Here is a 16,442-nt window from a genome sequence, read left to right on the forward strand (position 1 = left end):
ATCCAACGGGACTTGCATTGCACGGTGTCATTATTAAAATTTGATTTGGGATTAGTAAAACTGCTTTAACTTTTTGTTTATTAAAATTAAATTTCTTCAAAATTTAACACTAAGATCTGCTACAGATATTTTACATCTTTTCCTCTTAAGCTCCTGTACTGTTCTCCCTCTTAGCTGCCTGCTATTTGTCTTTCTATGAGGTTAACTTTACTTTTCTCTGTCTCTTCTCCTAACTTTGCACTCCTCGTACTTATAAACTCTTCACTCGCACTGTTTGTATTCCCCTGTATTAATAAACCCTTACACTGTCACCCACTGAACTTTTCAACCTCTGGACCACTAAGGACTGTTTAATCTAAAATAAACAAATAAATAAAACTTTACTACTTTATTTGCTCACACAGCGCACTGCTGAGCCTTCCCCTTTCACTGCTTTGAAGTCAGCCGCGGCCTTTTTCTTTACCTTTAAACTAAGGAATCACTGTTACGACGACGTGGTTATTTGCTTACAAATGCCGATATCAGCTCCTGCTGCTTTCTGCCTAACCTCCTCGATGCTAATTCAAATACAGATAACAAGAACAAGAACAGGTACAAGTACAAGTAACTTTTCCAAGCGCACCTCCAAACACCCAGCTACTTCTGCTCTTGTGCAGGAGAAAAAAAAAAGCAAAAAACCACTTCTAAAAGGAAAAAAGCTTTAAAAATCCCCACGCGGTTCCTTAGCGGCAACCATACCCAAGTTTTTAAGAGCAAAATGTATTTATTTATTTAAATCTCACACCACAAAATAGACCAAAAACTCTCAACAGCCAGGACTCATGCCCCTTTGATACTGGAACCAGGGCAGCAGCCATGGGATGCACACTACTTCCCCAGGAACATTTGGTGGCAGCCCCTCTGGTTTGCATCGGGGCTAATACCTTGGAACACCGGAGCTCATCCATGTTGGGCTCTGTGGCCACCGCCAGGGGGAGCTGCAAGGCTTCCTGAGCCCGAGTGGGTGGCAACGCAGCCATACCAGGAAGTGCAACAATAATCTAGTTTAATTGCCACCCGGAGCACTTCTGGGTGAGCTATAAAGAGAGCCTGTGGCCACTACTCAGGGTGCCAGAGTTGGGAGGAGGAGGAGGAGGAGGATGACAACGACAAAGCTGCCTGTGAAGAGTGGAGGAAGAATTAGTGGGTTTTTTGTGTTGGTGTTTTTGGGACTGTGCTGTGGCTGGGGGACACAGGGAAGATGTGCTCTCCAGCTGAAGAAAAATAAATTTGTGTTTTATTTTTACGTGTGCCTCCATGTCCATTTGTGTCGGGTCAGGCGCCTATATAGTGCCTTTCACAATATATATATTGTAAAAGCTGGCCCGGACACACACAGACGGACATCTTAAGTTCACCCAACACACTGTTTATTTACACTATTTACAATGTTTGTGCTCACGTGCACCCCCAGTGCCTCTTGCACCGATTCCCCCAAAGTTCAGGGCTCACAGTCCTTGTGCCTTTCCTCTGGCCACCTCCAGTCCTCTCTCCAGCTCTGCCAACTACCTCCTGACATCCACCAATGACTGGAGGGAGGCGGCCCCTCTTATAGGAACCCGGATGGGCTCCAGCTGCTTCCCGGCAATTAGTCTTGGCTACACACCTGTGTTGCAGAAGTGCCGGCTGCGCACCCGGAAGCCGTCCGGGTGTCCCTTGTCGTCTTCCCCCGGCACTTCCTGGTGTGGCGGAAGTGCCGAGCTTCAGGGATAAGGCACTGGGGCGCCACCTGGCGGTGGCCACGGGTCCCTACAGAGCTGGGCTTCCAAGCCCCCTACCCGATGCCCCCAACATAACCAGGACGGACGCCCCCTCGCAGTCTGGAGGAGGCACAAACCCTCCTCTCGTCCTCCTGGGCGTACCCCGGCCGGGGACCACAATATATATATATATCGCTAGTGACCCACAGAGGGTGTAACAAAGCCCCAAAGCTTCACACACAACTGCACAACAGCAGTCCCAAGTTCAAATAACCATTTTTATTTGATAAAATTACCTCTTACAGACTCTTCACACAATATACTAGGCAACGTTTTTTATTCTGTTTTTCTTCTCCTCTCATCCCAGGTGAGCTATGTCCTTCCACTATATCCGACTCTAACTCATCTAGATGGGAGGATGGGGTTATGGCTGGTTCCTTTATGTCGGATCCTGGAATTGCCATAAAATATGTGACTCTTCTCTTAGTAACAATCCCTGGTGGCCCCTTAGAAACCCAACAGGCCTGCATTCCATAACTACAAGTCCCATGCAGCCCTGCAGAGATCAAAAATGGGGACAATGAAGAGGAAAACTGCCACCTGTCGCACTGAAGGAACAGCTGTTGTTGGCTAGAAGCTCCCCCCGTCCATCCATTATATTTTCTCCCCAACTAGGAAAGGGAATAGGACCCACCCCAGACAGTATGTGCATCTATCTGCATTGTCCTTCCATAACGGCCTCCCGACCGAGTAACGATCCACCATTTGGGATCCAGTTCATCCACAATTGCTATCACAGCTTATATATTGTAAAAAGGAGACACACAGTGAAAGAGTTTGAGCACCACCTTGGAGACCCTTTATAATTTGAAAGAATGTGGGATAATGCAACATGCAATAGTTTGTGGTGATGTCTTTCTAGATGTGAGTTTAAAATAGAAGTGAGAACAAGAAGGGTAGTTCCCAAGTCACATAGCTACTTGGCAGGAAGGGATGGGCCCAGGAGGGCAGACAATAGAAGTTACATTACCAGTGGAGTGGTTGTCAGTCTTCCATCCTGCACATGGAGGAAGACAGAAGGCATTAGAACACAGCACCAGCACCCTGATTCAACAGGTAATTGCCCTTACGTTGCCTCCCAAGCCCTCCTAGTGACATTATATACTGTATATATATAAAATATGAAAACATGGATAAGACATTCATGAAAGTAAAACTGGTAACATATTATTGTGTCAAGCTGTAATGTCATCAGCGTAATTACCTAATGCAGTCCCATCAGAATTGCCATGATCTAAATAGGTGGTTAATTAAACATAATATTAATATCAATCCATGTACTGCTGAGCCCTTTCAGGGCTCTATGGAGTGTCATATTATATTGTAATCAATGAAACATGATGTTTACAGCAGACTTTACATCATTTTAATCAAGGCAACATTGACATTTCTTTAATATAGCTGGTTGCTAACTAACAATGAGAATTACTGCCTATTAATGATATTTTGCACGACTTGCTGCTCTAGTGTCTTTTTATAGCTACTGGTTATAGTATACTGCGGTGGACTGGCGCCCTGCCCGGGGTTTGTTTCCTGCCCTGCGCCCTGTGTTGGCTGGGATTGGCTCCGGCAGACCCCCGTGACCCTGTGGTTGGGATGTAGCGGGTTGGATAATGGATGGATGGTTATAGTATAGTCTTTTTTAAAGTCAGGCATTGGGTTTCCTTAATGATTCAGCATTTTATGCCCATTAAAATTCAACGCATAGGTATAACAATATTAAAACATTTAAGGAATCTGTCACTGGCTTTTGCAGGTATATACAGTACTTTATGGATATACTGACAAGTCAGAAAAGACATTACACAAAACAATATAAATCCTCAAAGGAATTACCAGCAAGGATCCAAAAAATATATTTCAAAATACTAAAGTTTAGGATTGGCAACACATTTCTTAAGTCTGTGACAGATTTTGTCAATAATGATTACATCCATTAGAGGAATACTTAAGATATCTGCAAATAAACTCACTGGGTTTTAAAAATGTCTGCATTACCTTGAATAATTAACTTACGAATTAACGTATCTGATCGTTTACTGGAGACAACTGCCTGTAGGTGGTACTCAAACTCTGACTGCATATCCCCTTCATCTATCACTGTTTACATATAACACATGATCTACAATTTTTTAGGTATTAAGACGAACATACTAATTTATCTTGTGGTAAAGAATAAATTAAGGAGCAAATAATCTGGATGTTGCTTTTCTGATGTATGATAATTAATACAAAGCAAACATCTCTGAGTAAAAGGAATTAAGAGAGCAAATTTATTGCATGCATGATATGGAGATATTACTGTATATCTTGGATCAACAACAAGGCAGGGTCAATCTCTGGACAAGGAGCCATTTTAACACAAGTCACACTTTGGAACATAATCCACATGAAAGAAAATGCATAAACTCTACACGGATAATGATTAGGTCAGGATTTCAAGCTGAAATTGTATTTCTACTGCACAAACCATTGTGTCACTTTGACACATCATGGATTAACACAAATCTAAAAATTGAAATATCAATGTTTGCGAGATTGCTTTAAATTCCTAAATTTTACTACATTAACATCAAAAAAAGGGACAACAATGTTCATTGAACCCATTATTGTTTTACTGTGGAGATTTGTTCAAACACATCTCTTTTAGTCTTATAATGTTATTGGGAGAAGAACTGAAAACATTATGAAATTCATTACAGGCTGTCTATATTGGTACAGGCTTTTACGCTTCAATGTGTAAAGGAACTGGTTGGAAGTTGCCATAAGACTTAGCTGAGTAAAGGTCTGAATGCTGGGAGGTTAAGAAGGGCCCAACCCTCTTTTGAAATCATTCTTCAACACATCAAATTTTTATAGCTCCTTCCATTTCTGAGTTGGTACTAGATATCCATTCTCTTCTACAACAATGGTAATTAAATCTGCATATTAATACCGGACTCAAAAGTTTCCAAAACACACTCAATCAAAAAAGGTAAAAAAAAGAGACAAAAATACACTTACATTTATTTTTAATGGAACACATTGCAGTGGAGCAGTAGTGTAGATCAAATATAAAAAATTTATTCTTTATTTTATTATAGAGACATTTGTGAAGTTTTACTACATTTACATATAGATTTAGCTTGGATTCTGGGATACTGGATGCTATATGAGTAAGAGGGACTTTTAAAGTGTAAACCTCTGGAAAGAAACAATCTTTTTTTAACCAAGAACTTGTGGGAATATTCTGTTTACCAAGAAAAAGAGTGAAAAACAGCCTTTCTGTCTATCACAACGCTTTAACATCTGAGGGTTGATTAGTTGGAAGACATTCAGCCATCCAGCCTTTGATTGTTTTTCTCTGAATCACACTACCAGGACAGAGCTGGAAAGCCAAGACCTAAACCACAGAGGAGAAATTATTAGTAATAATGAAGCGTTCAAACACATGTTAAGTACAAACGTACATGTATTAACACAGTACATTTAACTTCCGTTCAAATATATTAGAATATTTATTTATTTTTAAGTAGCACTAAAGTACATTTTTGTATAATTTGACAGCCCTAGACAGTCTTATTGTTAATAGTTAATATTGAGCTTTGCTCCTGTTGTACTATAAACTCTTGTTTGATGATGTTGATGTGCTGGCTTCACAACTACTTGTTGTTAGTTAAATGAGGGCAAATGTCGAACTAAGTCTTTTTTTTAGCTCTAATGTTAAAGGATTTTGTCCTCTTCTGCCTGCTGTGACACATGTGTTGGCTGGTATTAGACTGTAAGTTAAATTAAGCTAAATGCAGTACCCATATAGTATAGCTTATCAAGCATAAAATTAAGCTCAAGATGCCCATATAAAAATAAAGGGAGTTCCAGAAGCATATGTTTTAGGCCAGCTGGAAATGTTTGGAACAAGGTCAAGGTATTTTTTTATTGTCACATGTACAGTGAACAGTGAACTTGCAGACGAAATAATCAACATAAAACATCAGACTGAAAAAACAAAACAGCTCAGACTTAAATCCAATAATAATAGTAATCACAATAAATAACACTCAACAAAACACTGCATACACTAGAACCAGAGATGATGTGTCAATTAATTGTATCAGTTGATTACAGACAGTTTATCACATATGATGGTTGAGCAGCCTTATTACCTGTGGGTAGGATCTGTTCATAAATCTAACAATTTGGGTGTTATTAGTTGTATAGCACCTGCCTCATGGGATCAGGGAGAAATAGGTCTGTGCAGAGTGACTGGGGTCCTTCATGATTCAGTTTGCCTTTCCAGACAGACATGACACAAATGCTTTGAGAAATATTTTAGCATTAACACAAACACTGAAGCATCTAAATATGAGATAAAGTCCATTCAGACATTACAACTGCATCTTGAATTGTACATAAATTTAATATAGCATTAAGCACAATATTATAATAAAATATTTTCATTCAGATTATATAACTACAGCCAGGACAAATTATACTGTACATACAGGCTAGGAGATGGAAATTATGTATTTGGAAACAGTTATATTTGAATAATTTACAGGACTTTGAAAAAATATTCCATCACTAAAAAAACATCTATTTCGATGCAGTTTTCTGATGGAAAATGTTCACTTCATCATGTGCCAGGCATGCAATAATTAAAAAAAAAACATATAATTAATTTATATCTTGTCACAAACTGGAAAAAATGCACCCAGGGCAAGATCAAACCTGTGAGCAATGTCATCAAGTGCCCACATTACTAGGTCATTAGTTCTGGATATGTTCTACACACATACCGTTTTTTTTTATATAATAACATTTTTTATATAGCTCAAAGACAGTTGTGGGTCTAAATTCACTTCTAATGCTCTAACAGCTACATTTAAAGTAATACAGGGTAAAATAAAAAAGTGCGATGACATATTTATTGTGATATCATAAACCACACTACTGTCAAAAAAGCCTATTCTGCTCTGTTCTGCTGTATGTATTGTGTTCAGAAAATATTACTGCATTTCTTGGGATTGGATTGTGTTTTGTTTTTTAAATAGAAAATTGGCCTACTGTAGTCAATTTTAAATGCTAATGCAATGTTCAGCTGCTGCAGAGCCCACTGGGCATTTACTGTAGATGAAACATGGTGATATCAGATCATCTATTCACCGTATGGCGCAGAAGAAACAAGGCACTCTTCTACACTGTCATAAAATCTAAATCTGTATATTTTCCAAGCTTATAATAAAATTTAAACACTCAGCAGTATGTGAACAAAGTTTTATTGATACACAGATACAGTTGGAATGACTATAGACATACAGCGGATTATATGGGATTTTTAATGTTACAGCTGCCTGTAAAAATAAAATTACCCAGAATATACTCATGCTTAAATAGTAGTAGTAAATAATCTATCCAGAAAAATATAGCCTGCCCATTGAATGTGTCCATCCATCCATCCATCATCCAACCCGCTATATCCTAACTACAGGGTCATGGGGGGTCTGCTGGAGCCAATCCCAGCCAACACAGGGCGCAAGGCCGGAAACAAACCCTGGGCAGGGCGTCAGCCCACCGCAGCCATTGAATATGTTGTAATATTTAATATCAGAAATAACCCCAGTTAAAGGCTGACTTTGTGACTTATTCCATTAACTTAAAAGTAATTATTAGTCTAGCCAAGAGTGCATAAGTATGGGCATTTAAGAATTTCTTTCACTACTTTCATGATCAATTCAATTTCTGGACTGTTCCCATCAAATACCTACCACAGATTAAAGATACTTAAACATGTAATTTGGCATATTACAATGTCATGGATATAATGTTACAATGCAATGTCATGGACAGAAAGGTTATATTAGATGGCCTAGCATAGACTCTACTGTAAAAAGCCCAGGAAGTGAGTGGGCAGCCAGTTGGCCTAGGTCTTTAGGACTCTGACTGTGTCTGACTTTGTCTGCTCCCTTGCTTGTTATAACTTACCATGGACGCTCTAGAGATTGATTTTCATCAGGGAAGCTGCTGACTGAAGTTTTTGTTTTCCTGTCCTTCATTTTCAACTGACCATAGTTCAAACTAATGGACAGATATTGTTAGGTCCAAGTGATAGAAATCACTTTCATATTACTTTGTTTTTCTACTGTTCAAATAAATTTGTGCCTTTATATGTACTTATTATGTAATTAGTATTTGTAAAGTTTTGTGATTGCATTTACATGTGAAATTGTTACAGTGCCTGAGGCTGCACTCAGCAAAGAAAGCAATACAAAAACTAACTGAACTGAATGAATGGATACAGCTCTCTCTCTCTTTCATGGAATATTTTCTGGAGAACACAGGAAATGGTTATGCCCTGAAAGGTAAAGTTGTCCTTTTATTTCCTTTCACCAAACTTGATGTCTCAAACATTTAACATGGCAGTTTGATATGCTGGGAAGTACAGTTGTGCTTGAAAGTTTGTGAACCCTTTAGAATTTTCTATATTTCTGCATAAATATGACCTAAAACATCATCAGATTTTCACTCAAGTCCTAAAAGTAGATAAAGAGAAACCAGTTAATAAACAAATGACCAAGTATAATATTTTTGTCTCATTTGTTTAAGTAAAATGATCAAATATTACATATTTATGAGTTCATAGGATTCAGAACAAGGGAATGAGATTGATCAATTAACGTTTTTTATTTTTCATCTTTCTGGATCTAAGTCATTCTTTCCAATAAATTCATACATACCTCAAGATGGCAGTTTACATTCGCCACATACAGTATATAATGAACTTTATGGTCTCAGCTATTATCCCCCACTTCACATATCAGAGTAAATAAATCATCCTGAATATGTAAAATGGTTTTATTTTTAAAGGCTGATGTTCTATTGGTGTGGATATTTCTAGTACACATTGCACCTTAGGTCTTTGGTCTTCCCATGCAATGTAATGAAAGGCAGAGTAAAGATTTTTTTGTGAACTCTCCTACACACCATGATAAGTGAACTTAAAAAGGATTTTAAAGTACTATACTCATAAAAGGCAATGCCTACTAAGCATTTGCTAAACTATTCAATACAATTTAATTCTGTTTAGTGATACTAAGCACAGTTTTACTTATGAGCTTGTCAAGCTAAACAATAATTGAAAGCAGTGCAGTCTCTGCATTAAGGGCTGCTATGCAAAAACTGTATAAATAATGAGCTCACTTCATTAACTTAATATATTATTGGAATCTTTACAGCAAGCTCTCTTTAGTCATCATAATCATATTTTTCCAATTTCTCATGATATGTTAAATTAAATTTCCTATCTAGAAAAATATTCCTTTCTGCAAATTTCCACGTCTAGTGCCACTAACCTGCTTTAGGTTGTTTGGGTTTTCATTTAGCTTGTGTTTGCTTGTGCATCCTTTCAAACAACCCATTGTTTTTTTATGTTGTAATTTAAAGGGTGCGTAAACTTGCATGTCTCATTATTTTGTAGTAGTCATCATTATCATGAATCAAATTATTTAGGTAAAATACAATTCATTATTCTGCCCATTAAATTTAAATTGAAACATTTTTTAATATTCATTTGCGTTTCTACTTTTGATGTTGAATATTGATTTTGAGATGTTTTAATACTGTCATCAAACCATTCACTTGGGGTCAGAGACAACATGATCTATAAACACTTTTCCCACATGCATGAGCCAGTGCAAGCCTTTCTTGAGACTTTCTGCTGGTAATGCACCCAATCTAGTGGCTTTAAGCAGAGGTATAGGCCTTGTAAGTGATGCTTTTTAAGTGCTTGATCATCATTCTCTCTCTCTCAGACACAAACACACACACACACACTAAAGAGTTTCTCAGCATGGCTCTGCTCTTCTGACATCCTCTTCTGACATCTTTGGGATGTGAGAGGCAAATGAAATTACACAAAAAAACATATACAGAATTTGTGGCATCATACAAACTTTACACGGTCATGGGGCTGCAAGGCAGAGCTGCTAATCGATGCACCATATGCCAGTCTTCATTAGACATACAACATATTCATCCATACATTTTGTGAGATACTAATTTTGTTAATGTCACTAATTATAACATTAGTTAGACCGTTCGATTAAAATTCAAAAATGATAAATGCCATGTTATTTGGAGGAAAACAGACATTTGCCTACATTTTTTATTTTAAAGTAAACATTTTTGCTGCCATTCAAGTATTAAGTCCTGCATCAGTTATTAAGATCTATTGGTAGTCAATCATTTCCAAGCACATTTCATATGTTTTTAACAATGTATGACTTTTCCTTCAGAAATATTGCCTCTCATTTTTGCACTGTTGCTTGATACCAGATGCAACAGCCTTTTTCCCCCCATCCCTTTCTCTCTTATGTTGCCTTCTGTTAATTATCTTTCCTCCTTTGACAATTGTCAGTCAACTGTGAACGATCAATTTCCTGAAGAAGCAATCCAGCAAATGAGCATTGTTCAGTACACCTTTTGTAATTCTGTTGCAGCAACTGTTTTTTTTAACACTTCAATAGATCTTTTTTTCTTCACATATGTCTGAGATGACTGAACTGTTCATCTGTCATTTTATATAATCAGCATAATTTACATATGAATCTTCAAACAAGAATTAAATGTCATTCCTTAGCTATTCCAAATGCATAAATTATAAACTAAGTACTCTGTGATATTCAGGTAAATGCCATGTGGTCTAGGATGGTATTTACTTTATAAATAAAAAGGTAATTTAAATTTGAGGCACAAGGTGCAGAAGAAATGTAAAAAGTAATTAATCAGACATTTATTACACTTAGTGCTTCAAATGAAAAAGGGCTACAATATTAATTTTGGCAGCAGACAACTTAATGTTGGTCACATTAAAAAGAGACAGAAGGCAATTTTAAACTATCTTCACTTTGTGAGGTTTCAGACCTGATGCTAGCTTTTCAGCTATTAAGTTCACCAGAGAGGCCTTCTTTGAGTAACAACTGAAATAAGCAGAAGAATCATAAACTAGAATAGAAATACAAGAGACAGAAATGAAATTTCATAGTTTAGTAAAACTAAAATTGAATGACAACAACACTGAGACATAGCCAGAGCATGTGTTTGAAAAGTGCCAGGAAACACCCTGTGAGCAGAAATGGCAGAATAGATCAAAGACAACATCCATCTGGTGATACCTCTAAAGTGTGATGCAAGTTCTGTGGATGAACTACAACCGAGTTATTAAATGGAATTTTTAGATGACCAAAATAATTTGAATATGTTTACTTTATGGTGGAATAGGTCATTACAGGGGGTCCTTGGGTTACAACGTCTCGAGATATGACATTTTGAGTTTACAACACTCACTCCCATAAAAAAATTAAAAAATTGAGAGTGTTTCGGCTTATGCCGTTAGAGTTGTACTTACAGACTACATGTGCGAACTAAATTGGTGGCGAAAAGCGGAAGAATATGCAGTAACGCAGCGTATGAGTGAGGGTGTTTGGCGAACTAGTTTGGTTGCACGCGGAAGAAGTGTACCGTTTGTGTTGCTTTGTTTGGCGACTTTTTGGCCCTTATGTCTCCTAAACGAAAGTTGGTGTCTTCAGATGATAGTGCTTCGAAGAAGAGGGAAGTGAAATTAGACATTGTAAAGAGATCAGAAGGAATAAAGGTAAGGGATTTTTTGCACACATTTTTTTGTCATTTTTTCTGTTACTACAGTACAGTGTACAGTAAAGTATATTTATGCCCGTTTCCTTTTTCTGTGGCTTAGTTGTGTTTTTATATTCTAGATTATGATTTTGCAAATGTGTTAAGATAGGTAAGTGAGTTAGGCTAGGGTGTGTTTCAACTTACACCTAAATTCGGGTTACATTACTGTTGCAGGAACGGAACTGTGTCGTAACCTGAGGATCACCTATAGTCTAAACAAAAGCGAGCTGACGAAGTTTAGTTTATGATTTAGATAGTAATAAACAACAATGAATTTTACAGAGGGGATTAGATATTAGAAACAGCTATAAAGGATGTGAAAAAAGATTACACTGTAAGCACACACCATTAAGTAACCATTACATTTTACCATTTTAACAGCTAAACATTCAGCCATCTTTTACCAATATCTTACACAGAGTATAAAGTACTAGGCTTGCAGTTTAATTCCCATCTGCAATCAACTAAAGCATTAAATCATAAACAACTGTGCAATAGTTCTACAATGTAGCATGCTTTGGGATGGCTTCCACTCGAGTCAGGTGTTACATGAAATAAAATTTGTTGGGTACACTAAAGACCCACCTTGAGGGTCTACGCTTCTTTTCGTATATAGTCAGCCCTCTGTATCCACAGGTTCCACATACACGGATTCAACCTACTGCAGATCAAAAATATTTAAAAAAATAAACAAACATTTTTTGCAACACATTAAGTACTACGCTAATTCCAGAAAAATGAAATGATCCATGGGCATATCCTGTTCTAGGCTCCCACCATAGGAATTGAATAAAATGGCTTATAGGAGTAAACTTACAGCTCCTATATGGCATGCAATTACTGAGCCACCACACTGCTCTTCAATTGGCTAGCTCTGCTCACACGAAACACCCTTGTTCTACTCTGCAAATTGATTGTCACTGTTCTTTGGAAAACACCTCATTTATAAAAGGGAAGTTCTGTTTCGCTCACCTGTCCTACCTTGGCTTCTGAGAGCTACAAATTGACAAAAGTGGGAGAAAATTTCCATCTTTACACTTCCTACAATATAGCAACTCTTAAAACAAAACACAAAAGACATACACATATTCTGGAAAATGAAGACACTCAAACAAAAAAGACTAAACTATCACTAGCCAAAAAGTTAAATCCAAATCAGATTTTGTAAACCATTCCTCCTCCCCAAGCCAATCAAAGCAACTTCGACATTTAGCCCACAGACACCTGGCTTTACACTTAGGTAAAGGACATGCAAAAAGCTCTGCATGCTAGAAATGGCTTAGACACCTTTAGGTAATCAGTACACTGTAAACTACATACTAAAGTTTCAGCTGATTAAACCATTATTAATGACAGGGACACACAAGCGCATAGAGCCAAGCGCTGCCCTGTGCTATTTTAAACAAAACTGTTCAGTCAGCAATCCCACCAGTAAGGCGCTATAAGACTCATGGCATCACATTGTGTGCACCCTTTGTTTCTGTGAAAAAAATGGCTCCTAAAAAGCAATTAGGTGGTCAAAACAATCCCTCAAAGGCTCTCTCGACAATAAAATAAATTTCCTAAATAATACAGTATAACAACTATTTATATAGTGGTGGCATTGTATTAGTAATCTAAACATTATTTAAAGTATACAGGAAGATATGTGTAGCTTATATGCAAATACTAAACCACTTTATATAAAGGACTTGATCATCCAAGGGTTTTGGTGTCTGAAGGGGGTCTTGGAACAAATCCCAAGCAGATAAGAAGGGTCAACTGTACTCATAAATTGCTGTACAGTTGCACAAAAATCTGAATGTGATATACTCTTCAAATAAACCAGGAAAGTTTTATATATGACTTTTTCCCTTTCTGATTTTGCTGTAGTTACTTTACAAAAAAATATCTCTAATTAATTACAGAGGATGTCAAAAACAGTGTTTCACAAGGTGAAAGGAGACTCTGTGTGACTTGGATAACTCCAGCTGCCTTAAAGAAATAAGAATGTTACAGACAGCATGAACTGACAAAAGGTTAGATTGAATCAAAACAAACATAATTTCTTGCATATGGTATAGATCTTATTTACATCAGGTTCAAATTTAAAATTTCCTTCCATGAGTTACCACATTTGTTTTGAGTCTCTCACTGTCTGTCTGTACTAGAACATAATGTGTAGAGTGTAACAGCACATTTTTTATAATATCGAGAAAACAATGGATTTGGTTTTTACCGAAAATTAAATGGCTTGGAATTAGAGAACCCCCTTACCTCTAATATAAAGGTTGTATTCATTTACAACTTAACTGTGCAACAGACATTTATATATATGTTACAGCTTAAAAAAACACAACATAAAAGATACAGCAAAACACAAAAACACATTGCTGGACACAAAAAACAACATACAGTATGTAAATAAATATATACTCAAGTTTTAATAGGAATTGTAAAGCACCTACATATTTATTAAGAACTAGAATGATATAAACATATTATATAAACATAGGACTTTCTGAGAACAGCAAAGAGAAAAAAACAAAAGTTCCTGTTTACACAGATTCCAGATGCCTTTGGCTGGGCATCCAGCCTGTTTCAGGCACTCCACATTGCACCATGGTGTAGACAAATGTAGATGAACGACGGAATATGACGAAAGATACATCACTGGTGATGAAACAGTTCATTGCAATGTTGGGAAGGGTAACTTGAACAAGATGGGAGAAGTCCAAGTGTTACCGCAAGAGGATATGAATGGAAAAGCATTAGTAACAGCTAGTTACAATGACTGCCACTGCTTTTAAAATGAAATATGAACAATCTCACCAGCAGCTCTAACTTATAATACTGTCTTGACTTCTGACTTATAAAAGGAAGACAGAATAGAAACTTTATTATTACCCATCTGGAATCATTTAACAATCAAGAATTAATCATTTTACTTATGACTTGTCATACATTACATCATACAGTTAAGGCGCATCACAATTTGCCTTTATTATACAAATAATAACCCAGAATAGATACTACAAGGTAGTGTAATGTTGTATAAATAACTGTTATTTTGGTCACATTCTTCATGAAATGGCATGGACCTGCATAAGCCCATTAAAGTTGATCTGCCCAAGAATGTATTGTAAATCCTCTATCAATTATGACCTAACATGCCCCAAATGCATCCAGTGTAAAACAACAAATGATACAACTAAAAAAAATGATTAAATTTTCTCTTACTTCTTATTTACTATGCTACTATATTCATTCAATGTAAGGCAAAAAACGTTTCCAAAGTTGTACTGTGATTTCTGAAAAAACAGTGGAGTTGGAAGGTTGCAGGGCTTGGGTACACAATGGTGCATGTGATCACAGTGTGCTTGATTAGAAAAGTCTACAATGGAAATTAAGGTTTTCTAATTCATTTTCATTCAGTATTTCATTTGATCTGACTCTAGCCATAACACTGAAAGTAAGACCCTAAAATAGGCCCCAGAGCCCCACAACTAACTAAATAAAGCAATTACAATGTATTTGTTTAATGCCGGGTAGGAAAGCCAATATCAAATCCTTTTAAATTGTTTAGAATTAACCTTTCCAAACTGTACAATACCACATGTTTAACAACAAAGCATATGAAAAGTATGTTACAAAAAAAGCCCCACCACACAGCACATAAATCCCAAACTCCATTGCACCTTTCCCAACACGGATTCCCGAAGAATAATAGAGTTACATTCTGGGATGTGACTTAAACATAAAAAAGTGAAATAAAGAAAAAATACTGAGATTGATTTGCTATAGAATACAATTGTCCTTCAGGCCATAATGTAGCTCAATGAATTACTTACTAATAATAATAATCCTCTACAGAGTTCTGTACAGTAAGATTTAGAGGCACCCCTCTCCGGTCCTAAACCCCCCTTGGGTTTATCTCAGACATTTGAAGGTAGGTGTACTGTACATATTGCTAAGATACTGCTGAATATACAATTCTTCCCTATATGCTCTCTTCTCAATCAGCTCACGAAAAACAAATAAGAGACTAAGCCTTTTCTTTCAAAAGTCTCCTTCTGTCTTCAGACATCCTGCTTTGTAAGAATCTTTAAGGGGCACAGTGAATATACATTGGACAACTTACTTTCTGCATGACAATTCCTCCACACAAGATTATAGTATTTCAGTTTTTACATGGGAACACTGTAGAGGTATTCAGCATTTTCAAATTGTCCGCTTTTGGACTGAAACAGTCAACCAGCAATTCCTGCACTTTATCTAAAATATATGCATAAAATTCTCAGAGCCACTTAATCCAATATAAGGATGTGCAAGGTCTTAGGATACCCCAGAAGTATGTGTTAAAGGCAACAACCTTAGATGAAGTATTAGTTCATTGCAGTTTATCTAAATTAAACTGTACAGTAGTTTACAAATTTTCTAAATGCACTCTAAATCTGTTCTATGGGGAGCCTTATGCTTCTTCCACAGTTTGGGGGCATTCATTTGGCCTTCGGTCCTTCGCGATTAAGTAATTACCATATAGCACATGTAGCTCCCAACTGCAAAAAACCTAGTACTTACAGGTGTTCTCCAGTTACAATTGTGGGCTTTTCATTAAATCTTGATTTTATCAAGCATATCTTTTGTGATGTGGCATGGTGGCGCAGTAGGTAGTGCTGCTGCCTTGCAGTTAGGAGACCTGGGTTTGCTTCCCTGGTCCTCCTTGCATGGAGTTTGCATGTTCTCCCTGTGTCCGAGTTAGTTTCCTCCCACAGTCCAAAGACATGCAGGTTAGGTGCATTGGCAATTCAAAATTTTCCGTGGTGTGTGTGCCCTGCAATGGGCTGGCGCCCTGACCAGGGTTTGTTTCCTGTCTTGTGCCCTGTGTTGGCTGGGATTGACTCCAGCAGACCCCCGTGACCCTGTAGTTAGGATATAGCTGGATGGATATCTTTTGTATTTCTGAACACAACCTTTTCTTATTCTGGCATCCCT

The sequence above is a fragment of the Polypterus senegalus genome, chromosome 2, assembly GCF_016835505.1.
Source record: "Polypterus senegalus isolate Bchr_013 chromosome 2, ASM1683550v1, whole genome shotgun sequence".
NCBI classification, from domain to species: Eukaryota; Metazoa; Chordata; class Cladistia; order Polypteriformes; family Polypteridae; genus Polypterus; species Polypterus senegalus.